The sequence below is a fragment of the Anomaloglossus baeobatrachus genome, chromosome 3 (assembly GCF_048569485.1).
Source record: "Anomaloglossus baeobatrachus isolate aAnoBae1 chromosome 3, aAnoBae1.hap1, whole genome shotgun sequence".
Taxonomy (NCBI): Eukaryota; Metazoa; Chordata; class Amphibia; order Anura; family Aromobatidae; genus Anomaloglossus; species Anomaloglossus baeobatrachus.
Window position 1 is genome coordinate 233531015 of NC_134355.1, and position 20730 is coordinate 233551744.

A 20730-nucleotide genomic window follows, 5' to 3' on the forward strand; every position below is an offset into this window, starting at 1 on the left:
TGCTGACTATGGCCCATTTAGAGAATGTTCCATTTATGACTACTCTTTGTTTCCTATCTTTTAGCCAGTTCCTTACCCAGTTGCATATAGTTTCCCCTAGTCCTTGCTTCTGGAGCATTAGTATAAGGCTATTATGTGGTACAGTATCAAATGCCTTTGCAAAGTCCAAATAAATCACATCAGCTGCATTACCAATATCCAGGTTTGCACTTACCCCCTCATAGAACCCCAACAGGTTGGTTAGACACGATTTATCTTTCATGAATCCATGCTGTCTGTCAGTTATTATATTATTTTCTGCAACATATTTTTGCATGTCATCCCTTAAAATGCCCTCAAAAACTTTGCATACTACTGATGTCAGGCTTACTGGACGGTAGTTGCCTGGATCTACCCTCTTACCTTTCTTAAATATCGGTACCACATCAGCAATCCTCCAATCCTGAGGCACCAACCCTGTTACAAGTGAGTCTAAAAAGATAAGATACAGCGGTCTGTCAATTACGGAGCTCAATTCCCTCAATATTCGTGGATGAATGCCATCTGGCCCTGGGGATTTGTCAATGTTTAATTTACTCAGACGTAGGCGTACTTCTTCTTGTGTTAAATTAATTATATCGGGTGGTGAACTTTGATTTTTCACTTGTTGAATGATGCCTGGTACAGTCAGTTCCTTGGTGGGTGAACACAGAAGAGAAATGCCTATTTAATATCTCAGTCTTTTGTTTGTCCTCTATAACTAACTTGTTATTATATTTTAAGGGGCCAATACTATCCTTTGTTTTCCTTTTGGCATTAATGTATTTATAAAAGATTTTGGGATTTATTTTAATGTCATTGGCGATTTTTGTTTCAGTAGCTAGTTTTGCTTGTTTGATTTCTTTTTTGCATTGCCTATTGATATCTTTATACTCCTGAAATGCTATTTCTGTATTCTCAGCCTTCAAGATTTTAAACGCCCTTTGTCTTTGTTTTATTATACTTTGTACAGTCTTATTTATCCATAGTGGTTTCTTTTTATTCCGGGACGTTTTATTACCAGAGGGTATACGTTTTTTACAGGACTCTAGCAGTATATCCTTAAACTTTCCCCATTTATGTTCAGTATCCCCAGTTACCATGACTTTGTCCCAATCTACACATTTAAGCTCTTCCCTTAATTTGTTGAAATCAGCTTTCCTAAAATTCCAGGTTTTAGCATTTCCCCTTTGAAATGTTTTATTGAATATTACGTTGAAGCTTACCATATTATGATCGCTGGTGCCCAAGTGCTCCCGGACCTGTAGATCTGAAATTGTATCCGGTCTATTTGACAGGACCAAATCTAGCAAATTATCTCACCTGGTCGGTTCATCTACCATCTGAGACAGGTAATTGTCTTGAATGGTAGATAAGAATTTACAGCTTTTAGCACAACCAAACCAGCACAAGTTTCGCCAATTATTATCGGAGGTTTATTAAGGGGTTTTCCCAGATTGCCAAGCCCTTGACCGTCCTTACTCGGAAAGGAGCGGATCTGCAGAACTGGTCTCAGACAGCTGTCCAGGCCTTCCTTGAATTGAAGGATCTGTTCATGTCCGCCCCGGTCCTAGTACAGCCCGACCTCAAGGCGCCATTTATTGTGGAGGTGGACACCTTGGAGGTGGGGGTGGGAGCAGTTCTCTCTCAGGGTCCTGCTACTCTGACCAATCTGTGACCTTGTGCATTCTTTTCCAAGAAATTTACTTCAGCTGTGTGGAATTATGAGGTGGGTAACCGCGAATTATTGGCAGTAAAGTTGGCATTCGAAGAATGGAGGCATTTTTTGGAGGGTTCTACTCATCGTATTACAGTCATCACTAATCATAAAAATCTTGCGTATATCGAGTCGGCCAAGAGACTAACTCCTCCACAGGCGAGGTGGGCCCTTTTTTTTCTACATTCCATTTTACCATTATTTTTCGGCCTGGGTCCAAAAACGTGCGGGCGGATGCCCTATCCCGTAGTTTGGACCCGGTCTCCCCTCCAGAGCCTGCTTCCTCCATTCTTCCGCGAGGGGTGGTGGTCGCTGCCTTGTCATACGAGTTGGAGGCTGAGGTTCGGGAAGCCCGGTCCTTAGCGCCATCCTCCGCTCCAGCCACTAAATTGTTTGTCCCTTTGCACCTTCAGTTACGGGTATTACAAGAGTTCCATGAGTCCGTACTTAGTGGCCACCCAGGCATTACAGCCACTCGCAGGGCTATTGCTCGACTGTTTTGGTGGTCATCTCTTCATTTGGATGTGGCTCATTTTGTTTCTGCCTGTGCCATATGTGCCCGTGCTAAGGTATGTCGTAACCGGCCGGCCGGGGAACTGGTTCCATTGCCTGTTCCTGAAGGGCCATGGATTTCATTACGGACCTTCCTGTCTCTAATGGCATGACTGTGATCTGGGTGGTGGGTGATCGCTTTAGTAAACAGGCACATTTCGTTCCCCTCTCGAGTCTACCTAATGCGGCAACCCTTCCCAACCACTTTATCGACCAGGTGGTTCGGTTACATGGGTTGCCCCTGAATATTGTATCTGATAGGGGGGTACAATTTGTTTCTCGGGTTTGGAGGGCCTTGCGCAGGCGGTTGGGGATTGAGTTGTCCTTCTCGTCCGCCTATCATCCTGAATCCAATGGGCAGACGGAGAGGACGAATCAGACCCTTGAGAAAATCCTGCGGTGCTTGGTTTCTGCTCAGCAGGAGGAATGGTATACATTTTTGTCCCTTGCGGAGTTTGCATTTAATAGCAGAGCCCACTAGTCTACGGGTACGTCTCCCTTCTTCTGTAATTACAGGTTTCACCCTCACTTCGGGGCCTTCTCCAGAGTAGATTCGGGGTGTCCAGGGGCCGACTCTGTTGTTCAGCGTCTGGGGGAGGTATGGAAGGAGGTACGATGGTGCATCGAGAGGGTTCAGTAGTCCCAGAAACACAAGGCAGACAAACGGCATTCTCCAGGACCCTCCTTTCAAGTAGGGGAGAAAGTATGGCAGTCCACTCGGAATGTTAGGCTTAGGGTTCCATCTGCTAAGTTGGGTCCTAAGTTTACAGGACCCTATGAGATCATCGAAGTGGTCAACTCGGTGGCCTTTCGGCTGCAACTGCCCCAGACCTTATTCCTAACGTATTTCATACCTCCTTGCTTAAACCATTTGTTCCATCGGTGGTGGCTTCTCAGACCCCTATGGCTCCGATATTGGAGGACGGTGAGGAGGAGTATGGAATCCACCGTATTATCGATTCTCGTTGGGTTCGTAGTTCCCTCCAGTATCTTATCCATTTAAAGGGTTACGGTCCGGAGGACAGGTCCTGGGTGCCGACTCGATCCGTGTGGGCTGATCGGTTGATTGCGGCTTTCCACCGGAAGTTTCTTGGGAAGCCCGGGGGTCTGGTGGGGTCCCATTTTGGAGTCTCAAGTAGAGATGAGCGAACCTTTTCGATAAAGGTTCGCCCATTTTAAATTCAGTACAAGCTTGAGCTTGTTCATTCGTGCTCAGCAAACCTGAGCCCCTTCTCCAAAAGTCGGTAATGTTCGTTCTTGTTTGTTTTCCACCCCAAAAGGCTGGCCATATTTCCAAAGATACTTCTTTAATAGCATTTTCTGGTTTTGGATAAGATTAAGGGGTACTTTGCACGCTGCGACATCGCAAGCCAATAGTCCACGCCCCCGTTGCAGCGGCGATATCTTCTGATTGCTGGCGTAGCGAACATTATCGCTACGCCAGCTTCACATGCATTCACCTGCCCTGCGACATCGCTCTGGCCGGCGATTCGTCTCCTTCCTAAGGGGGCGGGTCATGCGGCGTCACAGCGACATCACACGGCAGGCGGCAAATAGCAGTGGAGGGGCGGAGATGAGCAGGATGTTAAAATCCCGCCTACCTCCTTCCTTCCGCATTGCAGCCGGGACGCAGGTAGATCTTCCTCGCTCCTGCGGCTTCACACACAGCGATGTATGCTGCCGCAGGAACGAGTAACTACATCGTATCTGTCGCTGCACCGGCATTATGGAAATGTCGGACCCTACACTAGAGTTGAGCGCGGTTCTAGGTTCGTGGTTCTCCAGTTCTAGGCTTGAGTGATTTTGGGGCCTGTTCTAGATCGAACTAGAATGCAAGCTTTTTTGCAAAAGCTCGATAGTTCTAGATACGTTCGAGAACGGTTCTAGCAGCAAAAAAACAGCTAATTCCTAGCTGGCTTTCCGCTGTAATAGTGTAAGTCACTCTGTGACTCACACTATTATGAAATTTCAGTGTATAGTGTGCGGGAACAGCGCCTTCAGATCACTGCTGTATGGATAATGGCGATCGCCATTTTTTTTTTTTTTTTCCTTGTCTTCCTTCCCTAAGCGCGCGCGTGTAGTGGGGAGGGCCAGCATGTCAGCCAATCCCAGACACACACACAGCTAAGTGGACTTTTAGCCAGAGAAGCAACGGCATGTGTGATAGGATGTCCATGTCACATGTCCCTGCATTATAAAACCGGACATTTTCCTCCAGCACGCCATTATCTTCCTTCTGCATCCTTGGTGTCAGACATCACTGGCGCAGCTCCATCCTGAGTCCTATCGCCGATACTGCTGTATGCGCTCCATACACAGCGCTGGACAGCTTAGGGAGAGCACTTTCTATCAGTCCTTTTAAGGGCTCATACCGGCAGGGTCAGAGCCATAGGTGACAGGTCCTGAAAACAGAGACAGCGTCTGTGTAGCTAAGGTCAGGGATTTCCTCGCTGCATTTCCCCATTAGGAGGGAATAGAAAGGCAGGCTTCCATTCTTCTACCCAGAGACCCACAACCCTGGCACTGTACCCTCCTGTCCTCTGCACACTCCAACTCATTATAACTAAGCCATTATACTAGCAAACACTGAGTGTACCTAGTGGCATCCTAAACTTGGCTATTGGACTTCTGTATAGTCCCAGTAGTGCACAGATATTTGCAGCACCTCTGCCTGCATTGCACACTCAAACTGATAGTTACTAAGCCATTATACTAGCAAACACTGAGTGTACCTAGTGTCATCCTAAACGTGGCTATTGGACTTCTGTATAGTCCCACTAGTGCACAGATATTTGCAGCACCTCTGCCTGCATTGCACACTCCAACTCATTATAACTAAGCCATTATACTAGCAAACACTGAGTGTACCTAGTGGCATCCTAAACGTGGCAGTTGGACTTCTGTATAGTCCCAGTAGTGCACAGATATTTGCAGCACGTCTGCCTGCATTGCACACTCAAACTGATAGTTACTAAGCCATTATACTAGCAAACACTGAGTGTACCTAGTGGCATCCTAAACGTGGCTGTTGGACTTCTGTATAGTCCCAGTAGTGCACAGATATTTGCAGCACCTCTGCCTGCATTGCAGACTCTAACTCATTATAACTAAGCCATTATACTAGCAAACACTGAGTGTACCTAGTGGCATCCTAAACGTGGCTGTTGGACTTCTGTATAGTCCCAGTAGTGCACAGATATTTGCAGCACATCTGCCTGCATTGCACACTCAAACTGATAGTTACTAAGCCATTATACTAGCAAACACTGAGTGTACCTAGTGGCATCCTAAACGTGGCTGTTGGACTTCTGTATTGTCCCACTAGTGCAAAGATATTTGCAGCACGTCTGCCTGCATTGCACACTCAAACTGATAGTTACTAAGCCATTATACTAGCAAACACTGAGTGTACCTAGTGTCATCCTAAACGTGGCTATTGAACTTCTGTATAGTCCCACTAGTGCACAGATATTTGCAGCACCTCTGCCTGCATTGCACACTCCAACTCATAATAACTAAGCCATTATACTAGCAAACACTGAGTGTACCTAGTGGCATCCTAAACGTGGCTGTTGGACTTCTGTATAGTCCCAGTAGTGCACAGATATTTGCAGCACGTCTGCCTGCATTGCACACTCAAACTGATAGTTACTAAGCCATTATACTAGCAAACACTGAGTGTACCTAGTGTCATCCTAAACGTGGCTATTGGACTTCTGTATAGTCCCACTAGTGCACAGATATTTGCAGCACCTCTGCCTGCATTGCACACTCCAACTCATTATAACTAAGCCATTATACTAGCAAACACTGAGTGTACCTAGTGGCATCCTAAACGTGGCTGTTGGACTTCTGTATAGTCCCAGTAGTGCAAAGATATTAGCAGCACGTCTGCCTGCATTGCACACTCAAACTCATTGTTACTAATACATTATAATACCAAAAATTGAGTAAACTTAGTGGCATACAAGAAGTGGCTGTTGTACTCCATTAGTGCCCCACTGGTGCAAATCTATGTGCAGCACCTCTGCATGACACCCTCCTGCTCTGTTTTTAATAAGCTATAATGATAGCAAAAAATGCTGCCATTTAGTGGCATACAAGAAGTGGCTGTTGTATTTCATTATTGTCCCACTGGTGCCAAGCTATTTCTAGCACCTCTGCATGACACCCTCCTGCTCTGTTTTTAATAAGCTATAATGATAGCAAAAAATACTGCCATTTAGTGGCATCATAGAACTGGCTGTTGTATTCCATTAGTGCCCCACTGGTGCCAAGCTATTTCTAGCACCTCTGCATGACACCCTCCTGCTCTGTTTTTAATAAGCTATAATGATAGCAAAAAATGCTGCCATTTAGTGGCATACAAGAACTGGCTGTTGTATTTCATTATTGTCCCACTGGTGCCAAGCTATTTCTATCACCTGTGCAGGACACCCTCCTGCTCTGTTTTTAATAAGCTATAATGATAGCAAAAAATACTGCAACTTAGTGGCATACAAAAAATGGCTGTTGGACTCCTTTATTGTGCCACTTGTGCCAAGCAATCTGAAGCAACACTGCATTCTACCCTCATGCACATTTTGCTATGCTAATTTTATAGCAAACTCAGGGAATTCCTTGCTGCATTTGATCATTATTAAGGGTGATAGAAAGTGAGGCTTCTTTTACTGTCCTGGTACCCACAGAACACGGCCACTGTACCCATATGTCCACTTTTGTCACGCTATTTAATTTGCCCAAAGAGCTGACTCTTTTTTTGCCATCCTAAAATTGTCTGGAATACTAAGTTAGTGTTCCTTTGCTGCCAAGCAAGGTACAACACATGTGCATTCTACACTCCTTTCCATTTCTGGAATGCAATTATTAACTGTAGGTAGTCCAGCCAATCTGTGACGAAGGTGCAGGCGTGGATATAATGTAGCCTGCATCCAATGATGGTTCTCTCGATGTCTGACAGCTCAACAATACCTTCTGTTTCCACTTCCAAAACAAGTGATGACCTGCCAATCACACTCCCTGTTGCGGGTAAAGGGGTGGAAGTTCAGTGTGAAAAACCATGTGAGACTGCTGTCCCCACAGTCACAGAGGATGAAGAGCACGCAGATGAACTTGATGGGGCAGGCGGTGGTTGCACAGGCACGCTAGGCCGCATTGTAGCACAGTGAAATTTACATTGCGACTTATGCTTCATTTTAAGTCGTGTACAGGGTGGGCTCCCCAGTATGCAGCAAAACCAGGCAACAGGAAAAGGACTCTAGGCAGTTAGGTTGATAAATGATTGTTTAAATTTACCAAAACAAACAATAAGAACCATGCATACAATTTAAATAATTGAACAATCTATTCTGTTGCCTACTACCTGCTAATCCCTCTGTGTAGCAGTAATTGTGTGTTTGTGCATGTGTGTGTGTGTGTGTGTGTGTGTGTGCGAACACGACTTACCAGTGGCGCATCACAAGAGCTTCCAAGTTATCTACCTAAACATAGACAAAACACATTACCCCCCCTGAATACCCTTGTTAGCTGAAGCCTCACAGATAATGCAGATGATGACAGTGTGAATGCAAACCACACAGCTCTGCAACACAGTCATGGAAATCTTGAAAAGCAACAGTCAATGCAAACATGTGTTGCTGTCCCTCTATGATTTAAACTGTACGTGACAATTTGACAGTGCAGAGGCAGCAAGTCTTATTGTCTATATAGTCGGCCTACCCAGAACAGATATGTGTTTTGCTAATAAAACAAAGTGTTGCGTGCCCGCATTATTGTCTGGGCACAGCCTACCGTACCCGGGTTCTGTGATGTCCAGTTGCCAGAAATACAGACTTTACGCTCCTCTCACGGTAAACAGTATAGACAGCACCGTAAGAATGTTGGTCTGTGGCACAGGATGCTGTTCACTGACGTTACAGTGCTTATCATCAAAGTACAACACAACTCCCCTCACAATTGAACGAAGTGTTTCCGCGGTGGCTCCTTGCTGTAACACACACCTTTAGCTTTTCCTTCTGTTCATAGACAGCATCTCCAAATCCACACCCGAAGAGCAATTTTATATTGCTATAGTGACCAAAGGCAGATCCAAAAAAACAGCAGCCCCTTGTGTGTAGTCTGCAACAATGCATGCAATGAACGGCAAATAAGCATATTGCGTTGACAGTTGCTAAAGCTGAGCAATACACCTTCACGCTGTCAATTCATATCCATGTGATACTTCATGGAGGAAGTACTCAAAAGTGTGAGTTTTTGCCTTCTACTTACAGATTGTTGACAAATCTTACAGATTTCATGCCTTGGGTGATCCTTTGCGATGTCCAAAAATTCACAGGCTAGGCAAGACTTACAGCCCATGCGACCTGCATAGCCAACACGACTTCTGCTCAGAGGCAAAGTTGTGGCTCATAAATCAGTTGTTGACGTGCTTCCAGTACTTTGTCTCTGGCCAGGAAGACGCAACGTAACCTCGTCGTCAGTAGTATCCTCCTCCACCTCCTCTGCAGACCTCATCGACTGGCTGACTTTGGTTTGACAGTAAGTGTGGTCTCCAACCTCATCAATCACCCTGTGTGTTTTCATTCCCCTCGTCCTGAGTCCTCCGAGACAACCTCTTCCTGCCCTGACCGAATAGTAAAGTTGTCGTTTTAATCAGGTATCTGTGCTCCTCATCATGTTCCCCATTGTCTCCACCAGGAGGATTTACTTTGTGGAAATGATGGTGTAGATTAGGCTCAGCACCTTCTTCATCAGGGCCTGGATCCCACTCATAAAGCTTCTGGTTATCTGCGCAGATCATTTCCCCTGTCTCATGGAACTCGCTACCTCAACACGTCAGATTATCTGCTACACCCGCAAGCTTCAAACTGAATCTGAAAACTCATCTGTTCAGAAATGACTATAACCTTCAATGACACCACCACCATACGTACCTGACGCTCAACCTACACCACTCCTACTGTCTCCTCCCAAAAATCCTTTAGAATGTAATCCAGCAAGGGCAGGTCCCTCTTCCCTCTGTACCAGTCTGTCTATAGTTACTTGTAAATTTATTCTGTATGTAACCCCCTTCTCATGTACAGCACCATGGAATCAATGGTGCTCTATAAATCAATAATAATAAAAATAATAATAACTTCCTTGTCTGTACTCACTGCAGCTTTGGAGCAGACCTCTGATTCCCAGGCTATAGTGTGACTGAACAGCTATGCAGACTCAACCATCTCTGTTACCCCATACTCAGCAGGGCTGGTGGAAACTTGAGAGCTGTTAGGAAGCAAGTGCGATTGGGTTGACACCACAGAGGAATGGAGTATTTGGGATCTTGAACTTGAGGTGAAGGAGAGGCCACTTTATGGAGCACTTGAGATCCATTGAAGCAGCTGCTGTTTTGGCCTCATCTACATTTGTTAGCGATGGTCGTGTCCATGAAAAAAGGGATCATATCAGACTATCCATGGGAAGAAGTACACCTGTTCTTTTGGATGGTATTTGTTGTTACAAAACGGTGACGCCTTAAACGCAAGAAGCCTGCTGCGGTTTCAGTTGCGCCCAGGCATCAGCTGCCATTTAGGCCTGTGCCTCGGGTTGTCCAGCTGGCTGCTTTCTCCTCCACGTCTAAGTGTGGAGAGGCAGCTAGTGCGCATGCGTGTGCCAATTTACCCCAGCCGCAGCCTAACTCCAGTGTTTCGCCTAGTGAGTATGCTCAGCCTGACTGTGCCATTCCTGAGGCTAAGTCTTCATTTCGGGCTACAGCGCATGCTCCCACACTTAGTGCGAAAAGCCTCTTTGCACAGGTACTTGCACTCGGTGCCGGGTCTAAGTCCTGTGTTGTGCCTAGACACCATGCTAAAGCTGATAGTCTTTTTTCAGAGACTGTATTTCATGCAACTGACCATGGTCAGGCACTTACTGCATCAGAAACTAGGTCCGGTAATGAACTCTTTGGCCCTGCCCCTGATGTGGGGGGCCCATTTAGACCACAGGCCATCAGGTGTCCTGACGATGTGGCCAGGCCACTCCCAAATGGCTTGCAGAGGCCCGCCCCTATGACTTGTCACCTCATTATTGATGGTCAGACGATGACTGGTGAGGTGTTTGGGTCATGACAGCCATGAGGTCATCATTGAAGTTGCGGTTCCAAATAGGACACTAGTTATGCCACTCATGACGTATCACTCTGCTTTTGTCTCCAGGAGGTGCATTGTGGTCCACCCTGGTTTTGGGCGGACCCAGGTTATAAAAGGGGCTGGAGACAACAAAGAAGTGCGCAGTCTTCTATTATGCTCCGAAAGAGCACACCTCCATGTGTTGAACCCAATGCGGCATTAGGCCAGAGGTAGGCAGGGATAGGGCGTCGATGCAGGCCGCCACCACAGTTGGTAACGCAGAACGGTTAAGACCAGCTCCTGTCCTACAAGTCCTGCTTGTGCAGCCCAGTGGCATTAACAGGCCTGCTGCTGCTGATGCGCCTGCTGTCCACAGGTGTGGCCCCAATGCACACGGTCAGCGTATATATAGCGGTAACATAGTATATACCACCTTATCCAAATCTGCCAGTCCCACCGTAACAGATGGTGTTTCTTCATCAAATGTTACTTTTGCTTAACCACCAAACCCACGGAAAAAACTTTTTTCCCCTTTCCAACACACCTGTTCCCCTTTCCACCAGCATCTGTCCTTTTTCAACTCATTTTGTATATGACCAAAAGTGCAACTCTGCAGGGACACCGTACTCAATGCCATCTCAGCACAGCAGCCAGCCCTCGGTCCCTCAGATGTGGACAAGTAAAAGACCATTTCCTCCTATCCATGACAAAGCGTTGAGATTCACTCTGTGCAGCACTGGTGTTTAGTGGAAAAGCAGATCTAAGATTGCGTACCACCTTCTGCAGATACTCCTGTATACGTGCGTCCCTTTCTATGGCAGGAATTATTTCGCCAAATTTTGTCTTGTACCGGGGATCTAACAGTGTGGCAATCCAGTAGTTAGCATTACTTCGAATTCGTACAATCCGAGGGTCATGTTGTAGGTAGTGCAACAAGAAGACGCTCATGTGTCTTGTACATCCAGGAGGACCAAGTCCTTGGTGTGTTGGTGGCAGAGAGGTGAGAATCGTGCCTCCTTCCTCTGCCCTCTCCCCCAACCTCGCACAACCGAAATGTGAGCAAGCTCTCACTCATCTGCTGAGTCTTCCATGCCCATCGCAAGTTCGTCCTCCATTTCTTCATGGCTCCTGCACCTTCCTCAACAATTTTTGCTGATACTATGCGCCCTTGTTAATCCCTATCCCCCACCATAACTGCTGCCTAGGTGCCGCTCACCGTATGGACCTTGTAGATCTTATTATCCCTTCTGCATATGACTCCTCCTGTACTTCCTCACCTTCCTCTTGGACCAATACCTGACTCCAAATAATGCTTACAGTGTGCTCCATCATGTAGATGACCAGAATTGTCACGCTGAGAATGGCATTGCCAGTGCTAAACATCTTCGTCGACATTTGTAAACTGTGTAGAAGGGTGCATAGGTCCTTGATCTGACACCACTCCAGCAGCGTGATCTGCACCACCTCTTGATCAAGTTAGCCCAGGGTATACGTCATACCGTATTTCAGCAGGGCTCTGCGGTGCTGCCACACACGCTGCAACATGTGCAGATTCCAATTCCTGCATGTCGGAACATCGCATTTCCGGCGTTTAACTGCCAGACCCTAAGACTTCCGGAGCGATGAAAGTTGTTGAGCTGCTGGGTGCGAAGGATGAAAGTGAGCACATAGCAGCGTGCCCGCTGCACAAGGCCATGTAGGTCGGGATTAGAGATGAGCGAACCGGTCCCGGTTCGGCTCGAGGCCGGTTCGCCGAACGGAGGTCCCGTTCGAGTTCAGCTCGTCGATCGTTCGACGAACCGAACTCGAACTGCATAGGAAACAATGGCAGGCAATCACAAACACAGAAAAACACCTAGAAAACACCCTCAAAGGTGTCCAAAAGGTGACAAACAACGCACAACACAACACAAACACATGGGAAAGTGACAAGGACATATACTCATGCCAAAACAAAAGAGCTGGACAAGGAAAAAGAGGAGGACACACAGATATATGAGTATATGCAAGGAAACATCGATTCCATTATTGTGCAACTTGAGCCCTGCTCATTTTAGGCTTCCAATCTGGATAAATTGCCTGAGCTCGCCACGTACGCCTTGGGGATCTTGTCATGTCCTGCAGCCAGCGTTCTCTCGGAACCTGTCTTCAGTTCTGCTGGTGGTCTGCTGGCAGATAAGCACACGCGTCTGTCCACTGACAATGTGGACATGGCTCTCAGAGGACTTTTCTTCCCCTGGGTCAGCCAGGGGACGGGAAAGGCACGCGTATTTTTGAGAGTGCTTCATGCAAAGCATCTTTTTCTTTTTCAAAAGGGGGCTCAACCGATGCCAGTCAAGTGGGGTGTGTGTGGCCCAGTTAGTGGCAACGAGGGAGACTGTGGTTGGAGTCCCCTCGCTGTGTTTCTAAAAAAACCAAGATGAACAAGTCATGGCTCTCAGAGGACTTTTCTTCCCCTGGGTCAGCCAGGGGACGGGAAAGGCACGCGTATTTTTGAGAGTGCTTCATGCAAAGCATCTTTTTCTGTTTCCAATAGGGGGCTCAAACGATGCCAGTCAAGTGGGGTGTGTGTGGCCCAGTTAGTGGCAACGAGGGAGACTGTGGTTGGAGTCCCCTCGCTGTGTTTCTAAAAGAACCAAGATGAACAAGTCATGGCTCTCAGAGGACTTTTCTTCCCCTGGGTCAGCCAGGGGACGGGAAAGGCACGCGTATTTTTGAGAGTGCTTCATGCAAAGCATCTTTTTCTGTTTCCAATAGGGGGCTCAAACGATGCCAGTCAAGTGGGGTGTGTGTGGCCCAGTTAGTGGCAACGAGGGAGACTGTGGTTGGAGTCCCCTCGCTGTGTTTCTAAAAGAACCAAGATGAACAAGTCATGGCTCTCAGAGGACTTTTCTTCCCCTGGGTCAGCCAGGGGACGGGAAAGGCACGCGTATTTTTGAGAGTGCTTCATGCAAAGCATCTTTTTCTTTTTCAAAAGGGGGCTCAACCGATGCCAGTCAAGTGGGGTGTGTGTGGCCCAGTTAGTGGCAACGAGGGAGACTGTGGTTGGAGTCCCCTCGCTGTGTTTCTAAAAGAACCAAGATGAACAAGTCATGGCTCTCAGAGGACTTTTCTTCCCCTGGGTCAGCCAGGGGACGGGAAAGGCACGCGTATTTTTGAGAGTGCTTCATGCAAAGCATCTTTTTCTGTTTCCAATAGGGGGCTCAAACGATGCCAGTCAAGTGGGGTGTGTGTGGCCCAGTTAGTGGCAACGAGGGAGACTGTGGTTGGAGTCCCCTCGCTGTGTTTCTAAAAGAACCAAGATGAACAAGTCATGGCTCTCAGAGGACTTTTCTTCCCCTGGGTCAGCCAGGGGACGGGAAAGGCACGCGTATTTTTTAGAGTGCTTCATGCAAAGCATCTTTTTCCAATAGGGGGCTCAAACGATGCCAGTCAAGTGGGGTGTGTGTGGCCCAGTTAGTGGCAACGAGGGAGACTGTGGTTGGAGTCCCCTCGCTGTGTTTCTAAAAGAACCAAGATGAACAAGTCATGGCTCTCAGAGGACTTTTCTTCCCCTGGGTCAGCCAGGGGACGGGAAAGGCACGCGTATTTTTGAGAGTGCTTCATGCAAAGCATCTTTTTCTGTTTCCAATAGGGGGCTTAAACGATGCCAGTCAAGTGGGGTGTGTGTGGCCCAGTTAGTGGCAACGAGGGAGACTGTGGTTGGAGTCCCCTCGCTGTGTTTCTAAAAGAACCAAGATGAACAAGTCATGGCTCTCAGAGGACTTTTCTTTCCCTGGGTCAGCCAGGGGACGGGAAAGGCACGCGTATTTTTGAGAGTGCTTCATGCAAAGCATCTTTTTCTGTTTCCAATAGGGGGCTCAAACGATGCCAGTCAAGTGGGGTGTGTGTGGCCCAGTTAGTGGCAACGAGGGAGACTGTGGTTGGAGTCCCCTCGCTGTGTTTCTAAAAGAACCAAGATGAACAAGTCATGGCTCTCAGAGGACTTTTCTTCCCCTGGGTCAGCCAGGGGACGGGAAAGGCACGCGTATTTTTGAGAGTGCTTCATGCAAAGCATCTTTTTCATTTTGAAAAGGGGCATCAACCGATGTCAGTCAAGTGGGGTGTGTGTGGCCCAATTAGGGGCAACGAGGGAGACTGTGGTTGGAGTCCCCTCGCTGTGTTTCTAAAAGAACCAAGATGAACAAGTCATGGCTCTCAGAGGACTTTTCTTCCCCTGGGTCAGCCAGGGGACGGGAAAGGCACGCGTATTTTAGAGAGTGCTTCATGCAAAGCATCTTTTTCTGTTTCCAATAGGGGGCTCAAACGATGCCAGTCAAGTGGGGTGTGTGTGGCCCAGTTAGTGGCAACGAGGGAGACTGTGGTTGGAGTCCCCTCGCTGTGTTTCTAAAAGAACCAAGATGAACAAGTCATGGCTCTCAGAGGACTTTTCTTCCCCTGGGTCAGCCAGGGGACGGGAAAGGCACGCGTATTTTTGAGAGTGCTTCATGCAAAGCATCTTTTTCATTTTGAAAAGGGGCATCAACCGATGTCAGTCAAGTGGGGTGTGTGTGGCCCAATTAGTGGCAACGAGGGAGACTGTGGTTGGAGTCCCCTCACTGTGTTTCTAAAAGAACCAAGATGAACAAGTCATGGCTCTCAGAGGACTTTTCTTCCCCTGGGTCAGCCAGGGGACGGGAAAGGCACGCGTATTTTTGAGAGTGCTTCATGCAAAGCATCTTTTTCATTTTGAAAAGGGGCATCAACCGATGTCAGTCAAGTGGGGTGTGTGTGGCCCAATTAGTGGCAACGAGGGAGACTGTGGTTGGAGTCCCCTCGCTGTGTTTCTAAAAGAACCAAGATGAACAAGTCATGGCTCTCAGAGGACTTTTCTTCCCCTGGGTCAGCCAGGGGACGGGAAAGGCACGCGTATTTTTGAGAGTGCTTCATGCAAAGCATCTTTTTCTGTTTACAATAGGGGGCTCAAACGATGCCAGTCAAGTGGGGTGTGTGTGGCCCAGTTAGTGGCAACGAGGGAGACTGTGGTTGGAGTCCCCTCGCTGTGTTTTACATGCTTTTAGAAGGGCATGACATGGCTTGGACGTTGACTTTCAGCATCTGCAAACTGTTGGCTACCAAAATGCTGCCTTTCCAACACCTGTGGTAATAGACAATGAGGAACATACTGATGAAGATGAGACGCAGATACCCGATTGGGATGACAACTTAAATATTCGGTCAGGGCAAGAAGAGGCTCGGTCTGAGGGGGAGGGGAGTGCAAACACAACAATTGATGATGAAGTTCTAGATCCCACCTACTGTCAACCCACAGTCAGACACTCGAGGAGGTCAACAGAGGCGGTGGAGGAGGATGCAACCGACGACGAAGTTACCTTGCGCCTTCCTGGACAGAGTCGGAGCACTGGTAGCACGTCTACAACTGCATCCTCAGCCACCACTCTGCCTCTGAGCATTATTCGGGGTGGATCAACAGGTCGCATGGCCTCTAAGCCTTGCCTAGCCTGGTCCTTTTTTGACATAGAAAAAGATCGCCCAAATTATGTGATCTGTAAAATTTGTCATGGTTCTCTTAGTAGAGGTCAAAACCTCAGCAGTTTGACAACTTCTTCCATGAATCGTCACATGAATAAATATCATATGGCCCGGTGGGAAGCTCACCGTGCTGCAATGCGGCCTAGCGGAGCGAACCATCCACCGCCTGCCCCTTCCAGTGCATCCGCGCGCTCGTCATCTTCTAGGACTGTGGGGACAGCTGTCACACCTGTTTTTCCACCCACAACTTCCACCACTGTAACCGCAACAGGCAGTTTGCTTGGTAGGTCGTCAGTTGGTTTGGAAGGGGAAACAAGTGAGTGTGTACAGCTCTCTCAGACATCGATAGCACTAACGTTGGATGAAGGCAACATCATGTCTCCGCCTGCACTTTCCTCACAAACCTGCATTTTTCCAGGGACACCCTACTCAACACCGTCTACACACAGCAGCCAGATCTCTGTCCCTCAGATGTGGTCAAATAAAAGGCCACTTCCTGCGACCCATGACAAAGCGAAGAGGTTGACTCTATCCCTCTGTAAGCTGTTGGCTACCGAAATGCTGCCTTTCCGCCTAGTGGACACACAGGATTTTAGAGACCTTATGTCTGTCGCTGTGATCCAGTACAAGATGCCCAATCACCACTGCTTCTCCAAGAACAGCATGCCCGCGCTACACCAGCATGTCGCACACAACATTACCACTTCCTTGAGAAACTCTGTGTGCGACAGGGTGCATTTCAACACAGATACTTGGACCAGTAAGCATAGACAGGGTCATTACATGTCACTGACTAGGCACTGGCAATCTATGGTGAGAGATGGAGAAGGGTCTGCTGTCCAAGTCTTGCCGCCCCCACGAGTTGTTTCAATCCTTCTTCTGTATGTAGAAGTTAATACACTGCTTCTGCCTCTTCAACCTCGTGTGGGTCCTCCACCTTGGCGCAAACCCTGTGTGGTCAGGCCACCCTTCCTTGTAACTGCGCACAAGGACTACCACACACCTCCTTACTATGCTGGCAGCAGAGCTCAATGCCATCAGGCGGTCAAAGTTTTACTTTGAAATGTATGGGAAATGTGAGTCACACCGCTGAGAAGTTGTGGACGGTTAGCTCTGGATACCGAGTTTCATCAATGGTTGTCTCCACTCAACCAGCAGCCAGGGAAGGCCGGGTGCGACAATGATGCAAACATGGGTGCGGCCCTTCGCTGTGACTATGTGACACACATGGCTTGTGTGGTTCACGTGTTGAACCTGGTTGTCCAGCAATTTTTAAAGCACTATCCTGGACCATATGGCCTTCTGCAGAGAGCACGGTGTAACGCCTTCCTTGATCTACACACTCAGATGGGCTGTTAATGATAGGCTAGAGGGAAGCCACTCACCAAGCAGGACCCCTAGAACCCTGAAACCCTTTAACCCCTATACAGGGATTAGGAATTGCACAGGGCCCAAGGTGATTAATACCTGTGGAAGGCTGCAGTTCCAGAGAATAGTAGTCAGGCAGGGTCAAAACATTAATTGAGGAACAGGAACAGAATGGGACGGCCAGGACTTAATCAGAAAACAAGCAGAGGTGAAATGCGGATCGGCCAATAAGGTACATAAACATCAAGCAGTAAAAGTAGTCAGGTAACAAGCACACAAAATCATAAAACTGAACTGGGGGTAAAAGTAACCAGAGGTCATAGCTATGTCTGGCAGTGGTCTGCAGACAGGATGGGCATAAAAAAGGGTGTGGTGTCTTCCCATTGGTTGTAGCTGAATGATGGTATTTCATCTGTGAGATAGCCACCAGCTACATTCAGCCAGAGATTATGCATCTGTCAAGGTAATGCAGCCCAGTGGGTGAGCATAACCTGCGTCCACCTGCGCCGCTGGCATCGACTCCTCTCCCATCATCAGCACTATTCATGAAAGGAACACGTTGTCACCTGGCGACCGGAGTACAAATTGACGGAGCAGACTCCGTTGGTGACTTAACAGCCGTGTGCGGCAATGATGCAAACCTGGCTGCGGGCCATCGTCAGGGCAATGTGACACACGTGCCTTGTATGGCTCACATGTTGAACCTAATTCTCCATCAATTTTTAAAACACCATCACGGCCTACATGGCCTTGTGCAGCGTGCACGCTCGCTATGTGCTCACTTCCATCGTGCGCACACAGCAGCTCAACAACTTTCGTCGCTACAGAAGTCTTTAGGTCTGGTGGTTAAACGCCTGAAATGCGATGTGCCCACACGCAGGAATTTGAATCTGCACATGTGGCAGCGTTTGTGGCAGCACCGCCGAACCCTGCTGCAATACGTTATGACATATAGCCTGGGATAACTTGATCCAGAGGTGGTGCAGATCACGCTGCTGGAGTGGTGTCAGATCAAGGACCTATGCACCCTTCTACACAGTTTACAAATGTCGACGAAGATGTTTAGCACTGGCAATGTCATTCTCAGCGTGACAATTCTGGTCATCTACATGATGGAGCGCACTGTAATTATTATTCGGAGTCAGGTGTTGGGACAAGAGGAAGGGGAGGAAGTACAGGAGGAGTCATATGCGGAAGGGATAACAAGATCTACGAGGTCCAGATGGTCAGCGGCACCTATGCGGCAGTCATGGTGAGGGAGAGGGATTAACAAGGGCGCATAGTATCAGCAAAAATTGTTGAGGAAGGTGCAGGAGCCCATGAAGAAATGGAGGACGAACTGGCGATGGGCATGGAAGACTCAGCAGATGAGTGAGAGCTTGCTCACATTTCGGTTGTGCGAGGTTGTGGTGAGAGGGCAGAGGAAGGAGGCACGATTCTCACCTCTCTGCCACCAACACACCAAGGACTTGGTCCTCCTGGATGCACAAGACACATCAGCGGCTTCTTGCTGCACTACCTACAACATGACCCTCGGATTGTACGAATTCAAAGTAATCCAGAATACTGGGTTGCCACACTGTTACATCCCCGGTACAAGACAAAATTTGGCAAAATAATTCGTGCCATAGAAATGGACGCACGTATACAGGAGTATCTGCAGAATGTGGTACGCAATCTTAGATCTACTTTCCCACTAAACACCAGTGCTGCACAGAGTGAATCTCAACGCTTTGTCATGGATAGGAGGAAATGGTCTTTTACTTGTCCACATCGGAGGGACCGAGGGATGGCTGCTGTGCTGAGATGGCGTTGAGTACGGTGTCCCTGCAGAGTTGCACTTTTGGTCATATACCAAAATGAGTTGAAAAAGGACAGATGCTGGTGGAAAGGGGAACAGGTGTGTTGGAAAGGGGAAATAAGTTTTGGTCCGTGGATTTGGTGGTTAAGCAACAGTAACATTTGCTGAAGAAACACCATCTGTTACAGTGGGACTGGTAGATTTGGATAAAGTGGTATATACTATGTTACCGCTATATAACGAAAATTAATAAGAAAAGAAAGAGAAAGGTATATATCCCCATCAGCAGGCAGTGTCCACCGTGCTCCCAGTTGGAAAAGGAGAGGTTGGCAACTGGAAGGTTTGGTGGAGGATACAGAGCTGTGTGGCTATGAAACTAATAGTAGCCTGAACCGAGTTAGACGCCATTCGGATCTGGAGACTGTGAGCCCTGTTAGCGTCACAGGGTCCACATGCCCACCCAGCCCAGGAACTCCCTGTTAACAACACAGGGGCCATTGAGTACGCTGACCGTGTGCGTAGGGGCACACCTGTGGACAGCAGGCGCATCAGCAGCAGCAGGCCTGTTAATGCCACTGGGCTGCACAAGCAGGACTGGTAGGACAGGAGCTGGTCTTAACCGTTCTGCGTTACCAACTGTGGTGGTGGCCTGCATCGACACCCTATCCCTGCCTACCTCTGGCCTAAAGCCGCAATGGGTTCAACACATGGAGGTGTGCTCTTTCGTAGCATAATAGAAGACTGCGCACCTCCTTGTTGGCTCCAGCCCCTTTTATATCCTGGGTCCGCCCCAAACCAGGGTGAACCACAATGCACCTCCTGGAGACAAAAGAAAAGTGACACGTCATGAGTGGCATAACTAGCGTCCTATTTGGAACCGCAACTTCAATGATGACCTCATGGCTGCCATGACCCAAACACCTCACCAGTCATCGTCTGACCATCAATAATGCGGTGACAAGTCATAGGGGTGGGCCTCTGCAAGCCATTTGGGAGGACACCTGATGCCCTGTGGTCTATATGGGACCCCCACATCAGGGGCAGGGCCCAAGAGTTCATTACCGGACCTAGTCTCTGATGCAGTAAGTGCCTGATCATGCTCAGTAGCATAAAATACAGTCTGAAAAAAGACTATCAGCTTTAGCATGGTGTCTAGGCACAAAACAGGACTTAGACCCGGCACGGAATGCAAGCACCTGTGCAAAGAGGCTTTTCACACTTAGTGTGGGAGCATGCGCTGTATCCCGAAATTAAGACTTAGCGTCAGGAATCACACAGTCAGGCTGAGCATACTCACTAGGCGAAACACTGTAATTAGGCTGCAGCTGGGGTAAATCGGCACACGCATGCGCACTAGCTGCCTCTCCACACTTAGACGTGGAGGGGAAATTGCTCTTGGAGATGCTGTCTATGAACAGAAGGAAAAGCTAAAGGAAGCCTGACTTTCTATCCCTCCAAATTATGAAATGCAGCAATGAATTCCATGAGTTTGCTATAACATTAGCGTAGCAAAATGTGCAAGAGGGTGTCATGTAGAGGTGCTATAAATAGCTTGTCACCAGTGGGGCACTAATGGAATACAACAGCCAGTTCTATGATGCCACTAAATGGCAGTATTTTTTGCTATCATTATA